We start from the raw sequence: 9,990 nt of genomic DNA, 5'->3' as shown, positions 1-9,990 counted from the left end.
TGAGCTTTTTATGTATAGTTTTGTCAAGTGTTGGGTTAAATCTAGTGTCAGGAGTTCCGTTACCTGCTGATCCACATGATTGTTGTTCATATATGGATGAATAATGATCATAAAGGCTTCCTAAAAGATATTTGCACTTCTCAATGTATGCATGAACATCATAATCCAAGTTCAAACAACCTTAATAAAATTCCAGTAGGTTTACCAAACCTTCAACCTTAACACCAAGATCAAGAATAGTAGCAATGCCATAAATAACAGGAAAATCATTGAAATAAGCACACCACTTACTTAGCATGCTATCAAGAACGACATGAATGTTATCAATTTTCCTATGATCGTTGATGATGTTAACAATAGAAACACACTCTAATATGACTAAATGAACATTTGGCTCATAAACTAGAGGAAAAAAAATATGAGTTGCGTGGTCAAAAGAAGATAAAATATCACGGACAAAAGTCGCAGTAGTCTAACAATGTTCAGTAATCAATTCAGTGTGGTCAATACGAGTCTCATTGTAAAGTTGGGTCAAAACATCACGATACTTTATACGGTTTTTTCATGAAATGCCCCTGAGGTTTGCAATAATGCACCAAATACCCCTGCGCGTTTCAAAAATCATAGAATACCCCTATTTTTTCCGTACTGTTCACCAAATACCCCTATTATGGTTTTCCGTTAGTCCTCCGTTAAGTCATGTTTATAATTCACCAAATACACCTATATATAAATTTTTTGCATATTATACATCTATTTATAAAAAAAATTGCACCAAATACCCAAACTCCTATTAAACTGCAGAATTTGAATCTAACGGCTAGTTTTATTACAATATAGCCGTTATGTTCTTGCTGCTTATAAGTAAGGCTAGTGTTCACTCGAATTGCTGCATGTTTACCCTTTCATTTCCTAATTAGACATGAGTTCTAATTCAAAAAACGAATCATCTTCCATCCCAAATTGATCATATGTAAGAGTCATATCTATTGTCATCCCAAACCGAATCAAAAACTTGAATCCTTCAACAATGATTCCGACAACAAAATTCTAAACCAAAGGCCTTCGCATCGCCTTTCCTATGAGTCATATCTAGGTCTATTTCTTCTCACTCCTGCAACTAATAGTCTAACACTCATTCCCCATTTCCTAAGTGAATTTTTTTTGATAAGTTTGGCTGCATTTTTATTGAAGGCTCGTGGCCAATGTGATGAATAGGCCCAATTACAGACTTTTTCTTTTACAAAATGATCAGAATGAAAGAAACAGTGTTATTTTTTATTTACAGCCAATCAATATTGAAGGAAACTATTGTAGTTTATCGAGTACGGAGTGATAATTCAAAGCCAAACCACTGTCTTCTAAACACTTCGAGCTTAATTGTTTAAGTCAGAAAGTTTCCTCCAGAAAAACCAGTCAGACCAAAAGAACTAACGAAAAATAAATCAAATTCATTATACACATTGAAGATTATGTACAAAATCAATTTGAGCTAAATCAATTCGAAAAATTGAATAAGCTGGATATACTTCAATCGACAAAATTAAACAAATAAAGAATTTCACTCCTTTAACATACAAAATAAAACGCAAAAAATTCAAGCAAAATCAGGATTTTTTTTAAAAAATAAACGCACAAAATCGCAAGTCCTAATGTTAGCAACCAAAATTGTTAAATTTTTAACACATAATCAAGAACGCGTTTTATCAGTCCCTTTTCGGGCTCAAACTCGTTCTCAGATTGGTTTAAGATCAAAATCACCCTCTCCATGGCACATTGGTCATTCAAGCTGACCTCAATCTTCGATTTCCGAGATTGTTTTACAAGTAATTCTAGCAGTTCCTCACTTCATAGTGAATTAAACTAATTATATCAAGGGATGTAGCAATTGATATATGAGCTCAATCAGTCCAATCACCTCCCCCTCCACCAACAACCACAACAAGATCAAACCGCTCTCAAAGCCCTAATTTCTCCCTCCGAAATCGCCGTCGAATTCGCCCACCATGACCTCTGCCCGCGTCAACAACGGAAGTTTCGGGTGTTGTCCCTCCTCCGTCATCTCCGCCCAACGACGGTCACTCCTCTTTCTACGTTACCCGATTTGTTCTACTTCTCTCTCATTAGCTCCGGCGAGGTAGGCAAAGGCCGTGAGGAGTGGTAGGCGACAGAAGCGGGGTTGAAGATGGTGACGGCGGTGAGGTGAGGAGTGGTGTTGGTTCAGTGGGAGGAGAGAGAGAGTTTTGGTAGGTGGGTTGAGTGGGAGGAGAGAGAACGTTTGCAGATGAATGGGGAAGAAAGCCATATAAGGGCAAAAACGTAAAATCCTGCTAACGGAAGACTAACGGACGTTAAATCCAAGTGTATTTTATGAACTGTACGGAAAAATAGGGGTATATTATGTATTTTGAAACACGTAGGGGTATTTGGTGAATTTCGTGAAACCTCAGGGGCATTTCATGAAAAAACCGTACTTTATATCATCGTTTAACATCTTATAGGTGGAATTCCAACGAGTAGGAGTATCTATACACCAATATTTTTTTTAAGACCCATATCTTTACACAAGACCCAGTATTTTCTTTTCACGGAAAAAGTAAGCCTAATCCATTTAACAACATTTCTAATGGGGTTAAGCAATGAATGAAATTCAGTAAAACCCTCTTGCACATACCAATTTGAATATGAGCACAACATCTAATATGAAAAAGGTCACCACTCACCAACAACTAATTGGAGTTAGGTTTCAAATAGTCATTGCATTTAGTGTTTGCAGTTGCATTATCAAGAGACAATCAAAAATATTTATCAACCAAATTAAATCTTTTCAAACAATCCATAATGCGAGTTTTGATGTTAAAACTAGGTTTTGGGCCCGGGCGATGCCCCGGGTTACCACATTAATGACATTCACATTTACTTATATATTTTTTTTTTGTAATGATAACATGAACACATGTAATAGTTTAGTGGTAAAGGCTTTATTGTTTAAACACAAGGTCAAGGGTTCAAACGTTATGCAAACCATGTTTGATATTTTTTTTAAAATGTATATGAAAATTACATTGAGCAAACCTGCCATAAGAAGAGCGCTACGTGCCAAATAAACTTTCTTTTAAACGCCTTTTAATATATAGTATAGACTAGTATGCCTTTCCTCCATAGCCTCAAAAAAATTAATACATGTTTTGATTAAATCAATCATAATCAGCCCAATGAGCAGTAATGCAAAGAAAATATTCACCAATACTAGAGGTCCATGTATCACTACTGAGTCTAACTCGACCATTAAAGGTACGAAATATTTCACTCAAATTACTCTTATAGATAAAGTATGCAGTAACCAATTGAGGTTGGCATGAGTGGTTAAGAGCCTCTTGCTCCTTAACCAAGGTCTCGGGTTCGAGTCTTGGGTATGAAAAAAATCTCAACTGGGAGGGATGCTGCCCATAGAGGTATCCATGCAAACTTCCGCGGGAGATTAGTCCACTCGCCGAATGCGGTGGGAACTCCTCGTAGTAGAACCAAAAAAATAAAATAAAGTATGCAGTATCAACATAACGTTTGAGAGTATTTCTAGGAACACGTCTAAATGCAGGTTGTAAAGTATTTCTAGAAAACTCCTCAAAATCATCACTTTCACTATGGTTAAAAGAAAATTCTTGACTAATAACAAACTTACTCATTCCATCAACCATCTTGTCTCTACTGTAAAAGAAGGGTTTACCTCCACATGTTAAATGATTCATATATCCGTGCAATTGAGTTTGGCCGCTCAGTCCGCCTCCTTCCGAATCCTCTCCACTATTGGCACACAACCCATGCTTGTTTAAATGTCGCCCCAATGTTCCTGCCCCATGACCGAATGTCCAAGAAAATGACTTGTTGACTTTTTGCCTTTCAAATAACACAATTACATAGAAACCTTTTTGGAGGCGTTGTGTCACAGTCTGAATGTTTTGACACCGGATCGTGCTGCACGCTCTTGGCTATCGGGCACTAATTATACTAATTGACTATGTGGGAATTAATTTGGATTCTTGGCTTTATGGTTTCTCCGCATGAATTATATTGTTTATATTTTTCATAATTTAACAATTGCAACAACCAATTCTTCAGCACTTCCATGTTAGGCGTTGAAGGAGAGAGGAGGCGGAGGTTTTGTAGAGATTGGCGGTGCGGATGGGAAATCGGTTAGAGATCATGGCCCACCTCTTCGTGGTTGTGTCTCTAACCGTCAAATTAGGGTTTGAGGAGAGAGAAAGAAGCAGGGAGTTTAGGAGAGAGAGGGGGGCATCGAGTTTGAGGAGAGAGGGAAATGAATTAGGGCTTTGAAAATGGGGTTAAAAATAGATATTTATATGACCCGTTAAACAACCCACGAATCCTTTAGACATGCGAAGTGACCCGCGACACACCTATGGGTTGAAAATGTTTGTATATCTCCTTTATACCTTTATATATATCCCAAATGTCCACTTGTTTACTCTCAAGTAAACTATTTTATCCCCATTAAAACCCCCAATTATTTAACTCTCCTACCCACATGAGTTATATTCTACTGAAACTAGTCTTATATGCACGCGATGCGTACGAAATTATTAAAAAACAAAAATTTGTGTTGTTACAACTAATATATCACAATGGAAAAATCAAAATTTCATTACTGAGAATAAAGGATTTGCAGGTGCTAATAACATAAAGAAAGAAATATGAAAAAGAACACAAACATATATCTCTATTGATAATAGAATCCTTCCTATATAGCATAAGTATCAATCTCCTGGTTGGGAGGGAATTCTTTTGACAGCAGAAAAGGTATCTCACTAGTAATAACAGCACGCACTCTAGCTCTTCTTACTTCAAAGCAAAGCTTGAATGAAACCACAAACACAACAACCAACTAAAATAATCCACATTTCTTTAAAGAAGAACTTGTGGCAAGCCAGGACTTTGAACAAGATTTGAGCTACGGGAAGAATCTGGTTGATTGCTGGCTTGGTTTACAAATAAATTGGAAATGGCCATAGTGAAGGAAATATGTCCTTCAACCAAGGTGCATTAAGTCTAATACCAAGTTTCAGATTAATTGCGAACAATTAATTCAGTGAGATCAAGTGATTGGAACAGCTAGCTGGAGCAATGCTTCCGATCAGTGAGTTCTAATGAATATTAAGCTCACAACTTACTCTTGACTGAACCTACAAGGTCACACCAATGGCATGTAACAGATCACCGGATTAAATGAATCGGAAATTCATTTAATAGCTTTTCGGGAAATTAGTTCGGAAAACATAATTATACGATTAAACATTGGATCGTGAAATCGTATATCGTATTGCGTATATTCGTAAGCTAGGCGAGACGAATAAACATATCGTACGACATTGGATCGTCAAGTACGAAGCAATAAATAAATTGTCGAAGGATAATTTAATCGCAATACGAAAGCAACCCACGAGACGGAGCGCACAAGCGCAAGGCCCATGGGCGCAGCGTGCACGTCATTGCAGCGCTGGCCCAAAGGCCTTGGCAGTGTAGCGTGCACGGACCAAAGGAGTAAGGAGCAGCAGCTGCACGCGGCCCACGACCCAGCTGTGCGCGCCTGCTGCTTCCTTTGCGTGTGGGCTTGGCCGGCCAACTTGGTTGGCAAGTTGGTTTTCTTTTTATGACTACTAGGTTATTCCAATAACCTCAGTACACTTTTCCAACACACCCCAATCAGATTACACACATCAAACCCTAAGGAGGAGAGAGAAACCCTAATTCTCTCTTAGCCTCCATGGACGTGTTCTTCCCAAAAGCACAAACTCTTGATTGATTGTCTAAGCTACGGTTATCAAGACGGATCTGATCGTGTCGGTGAACCAAGTAGAGGAACGACAAGTGGAGTTCTAAGTTCGTGTTCGTTGACAGATCTAGGGAAAATACGCTTCGAATGTAAGTTTGCTTAATATGTGCTTTATACATGTTTCCTGGCGTTGGAGATTGTTTCCGCACATGTTATTATGTTTAACTGTATTCCCCTACAGATAGAGGGCATGCGGATGGGTGAACCACTGAATCTTGGACCTGCTGCTACTGCAGGAGGGTTTTGCATTTGCATCATCGGGGGATTCATTCCCACATCCATTCCCATTCCCAAACCCATTTGTGGCATGTATTGCCGTTTCATTCCTGGGTACATTATTGGAACCATGCCACATCCCATTGACATCATCTGCAAATAATAACCACCTTCAGTTTTACTGATATATACATACATGTGTAAGAAACGAACAGAGTATCTCAAGGAGGAATATAGCTTTGGGTAATACCTGAACTTGCATTTGCAGTGACTTCAAGTACTCAATTGCCTCATCAAGCCTTATCAAGCATTGAAGCTTTGTTTGACTGAATTCAAAGACAAAGAAGAAAGAACTCTAGTCAAATTGTGAATGACCAGGGAATATATTTATCGAAGACAGTCCAAGACTAACTACTGTATAACTGTATTAGTTGGGGTAGTGTAGTAGGCAATGATATATGATGGTAATAGTAATGAACTTACATGTAATAATGTAAGTAGAGTCTTATGCAAAAGTCCATGGTAATGCTGTTAGGTTATGATTCATATGACAAAACATAAATCATGCGGAAAAACCATAAAGCCAGGAAAGCATATTATTTACACATAAGCATTTAGCATAGTTTAGATGCATACACTTTGTTGCGTGCCCTCCCTAGCTGCGCCCGAACCGAACAAGAACAAGTCTTTAGGACTCCAAGTGTCGTCCCTCCGTAGATAGTCCACAGTACGTCCGGATCCGCCTCAAGTTTGACCAACTAGGATCGCCCTTAAGGTTACTAGGAATTTTCGGCTATTGTGTAGCAAGTGTATGGCTGAATTTTTCTTTCAAAAACTTACCTTTAGAATACTTCAATTATGTCTATAAATTATGACCCTAGGCTCTTATTTATAGAGGTATGGAAAGGGAATTGGAATCCTACTAGGATACAAATTAATTAAACTAGAATCCTATAAGAACTCTAATTAATTAATTTATCCTTTTAGGATTAGGAATATAATCATATACCAAATCCTAATAGCTTTAGGAATCGTGCATGAACACAAACACACACACGCACGGCAGCCCACGAAGGACGCCTATGCGCGCGCGCGCTCAGCCCACGCCACGAGGCCCGCAACGCAGCCATGGCCTTGGCGCGCGCTGGGCCTGCCTTGCGGTGGGCCTGGGCGCTGCCTTGGCTTGGCGTGTGGCGCGCGTTTGGCTTGCTGGGCGATGGCCCGGCTTCGTGCTGGGCCTTCGTCCGGCAGGCCTCGTCCGATGCTTATTCGTACGATACGCTTCCGATTAAATTCCCGGTTCCGGAATTAATTTTCGATACGAACAATATTTAATATTTCTGATTCCGGAATTAATTTCCGTTTCGAACAAATATTTAATATTTCCGTTTCCGGAATTATTTTCCGATTCCGATAATATTTCCGATTCTGACAATATTTCCGTTTCCGGCAATATTTCCGATTCCGGCAATATTTCCATTTCCGATAATATTTTCCGATACGTACCATGTTTCCGTTTCCGGTAATATCTACGACTTGGATAATATTTATTTTTCCGATACGATCCATATTTTCGTTTCTGGTAATATCTTCGTTTCCGGAGTATTCATTTCTTTCTTGTGACGATCTCAGCTCCCACTGAAACCAAGATCCGTCGATTCCGAATATCCATAGATGGAGTATTTAATGCCATTAAATACTTGATCCATTTACGTACTATTTGTGTGACCCTACGGGTTCAGTCAAGAGTAAGCTGTGGATTAATTCCACTTGAACTGAAGCGGCCTCTAGCTAGGCATTCAGCTCACTTGATCTCACTGAATTATTAACTTGTTAATTAATACTGAACCGCATTTATTAGACTTAACATTGAATGCATACTTGGACCAAGGGCACTATTTCCTTCAGTCTCCCACTTGTCCTTAGGGACAAGTGTGCATTTACCTAATTCCTTTGTCGCTCGATGCTTGCTCTTGAACATAAGGTAAGAGTTGTCATCCTTATTATGTCCAGAGGTGTTTCTCGGTTTCAGAGTTCAACTGATCAAATAAACAGATAATCATAGCCTATGATTCATCCGAGCACGGCCATGCATTTCACAGTTTCTAGCTCTCCGAGTGGCCTTGTACAACTTTTAAGCATCTCATCCCGATTTATGGGAGGACAATCCCAATCTCGCGATCTTGAGATTAGACTCCGTTTGATAGGTGATTACCTGAGCGTTGCCTTTATAGTCTCCTTTTACGGTGCGACGGTTGGTTAACGTCAAAGTAACCAGTTCTCAAACAAGTAATCTCAAATCACTCAGGTATTGAGGATTTAGTGTCTAATAATTTTAATGAAATTTACTTATGACAGATTTTTATCTCTTACAGTAAAGTTTCATAGGTCTGTCCGATACTAGTCTTCCCAAAGTAAGTATCTATGCAAATGATTATGACATTGCCATGTCCACATAGTTCAAGAAACAGAACTACTAGTCATCTTGCATTCTAGTCATCTAACGTTTTCTATGCGTCCAATTTTATAGAAAACTCCGACCAGGGAACATTTTCAACCTTTTGACATTCAAGTTCACTTGATAGACATTTCTTAGTCACAGGACTGGTCCTGACAGTCTATCTTGAATATATCGTCAAATTGAAGGGACTCATCATTTAATAAACCACAAATTAAATGGAAAAATGAATTCTATTCATTTATTGTGAATGATTAACCAATAATGTTTTACAAAGAATTAATCTCTAAAACTTTAAAACATTAAATAAGGACATCAAAGCCATTCTCCAACATGCTTGATTCCCATAGCTGCAGTGTGCGAGTTGTGCTTCGCCTGCGGCAGAGGTTTAGTCAATGGATCTGATATGTTGTCATCAGTTCCAATCTTGCTTATCTCGACTTCTTTTCTTTCAACGAACTCTCGTAGAAGGTGAAATCTACGAAGTACATGCTTGACTCTTTGGTGGTGTCTAGGCTCCTTTGCCTGTGCAATAGCTCCGTCATTGTGAGGGGGTCGAAAAAGCGCGAGGCTAATGCGTGACCTTGTCCCTCGTGGGTGTGAAGATTCTTTTTATTCAATCAAGTGTAATTGGATTTCCTGTGAGTATACACCCAATTGACTAGTAATATAGGAGTCGCCATTCAGTTTTTAACGACAATGAGAAAAACTGACAAAACCCGGTTATCGTGACATAAAGGGAGTGCAATTATGTTTGACCACGACGGCCGTAGGTTCCCTTGTGATCCCTGGTGTGGGGATCTCTCAATATACACCCGCAAGGTAGAGATTGAGGGTTCGGGGGACTGTAACTACCGAGAGGAGTACTTCGCTCGTCGATAACTCCAGAGGCAGGATATCCTTACTAGCTCAACATAAATAATTGAAGGGACATGCGTTAACTATTAAACTAATCTGAATTGATTTTAGCAATATGCAACATATAATACTAATTCGATCGTGATTATCTGATTTAAGTAGTATTAAGGGACCTAGCATGATAATCCGATTTCCCCAAAAATATTATATTTGTTAGGCGTGATAGAACAATCAGATTAGGTTAGTTTAACAGTTCATAAAAAGGGCGAGGAAAGCAGTTAAATCATCGAAAAGGGACACATTACGACGCACCCTTGAGAGGTGCGTCACGGTTCTCAGAAAACTAACCACTTTGACTTTGCTATTTCTCCTTTTTATTTAACGAATCTCAATTATGGGACAGGATACGTTATGTTCGATTTATGGATCGATTGCGACAGAACGCGTGAACAGTTTCGCAGCGAGAGGCTTAGGCTAAGGGTTGGAGTCAATACTCAGAATATAATTGTGTGTTGTTGTGTCCTTTCACGTCGAAACTAGGGGCCTATTTATAGGGAAGAGTTCGTGGAAAGATAGAATTGCAGAGTTCTAATCCACAAAGAATTAG

The sequence above is a fragment of the Spinacia oleracea genome, chromosome 5 (assembly GCF_020520425.1).
Source record: "Spinacia oleracea cultivar Varoflay chromosome 5, BTI_SOV_V1, whole genome shotgun sequence".
Lineage (NCBI taxonomy): Eukaryota > Viridiplantae > Streptophyta > Magnoliopsida > Caryophyllales > Amaranthaceae > Spinacia > Spinacia oleracea.
This window is presented reverse-complemented; position numbering follows the sequence as displayed.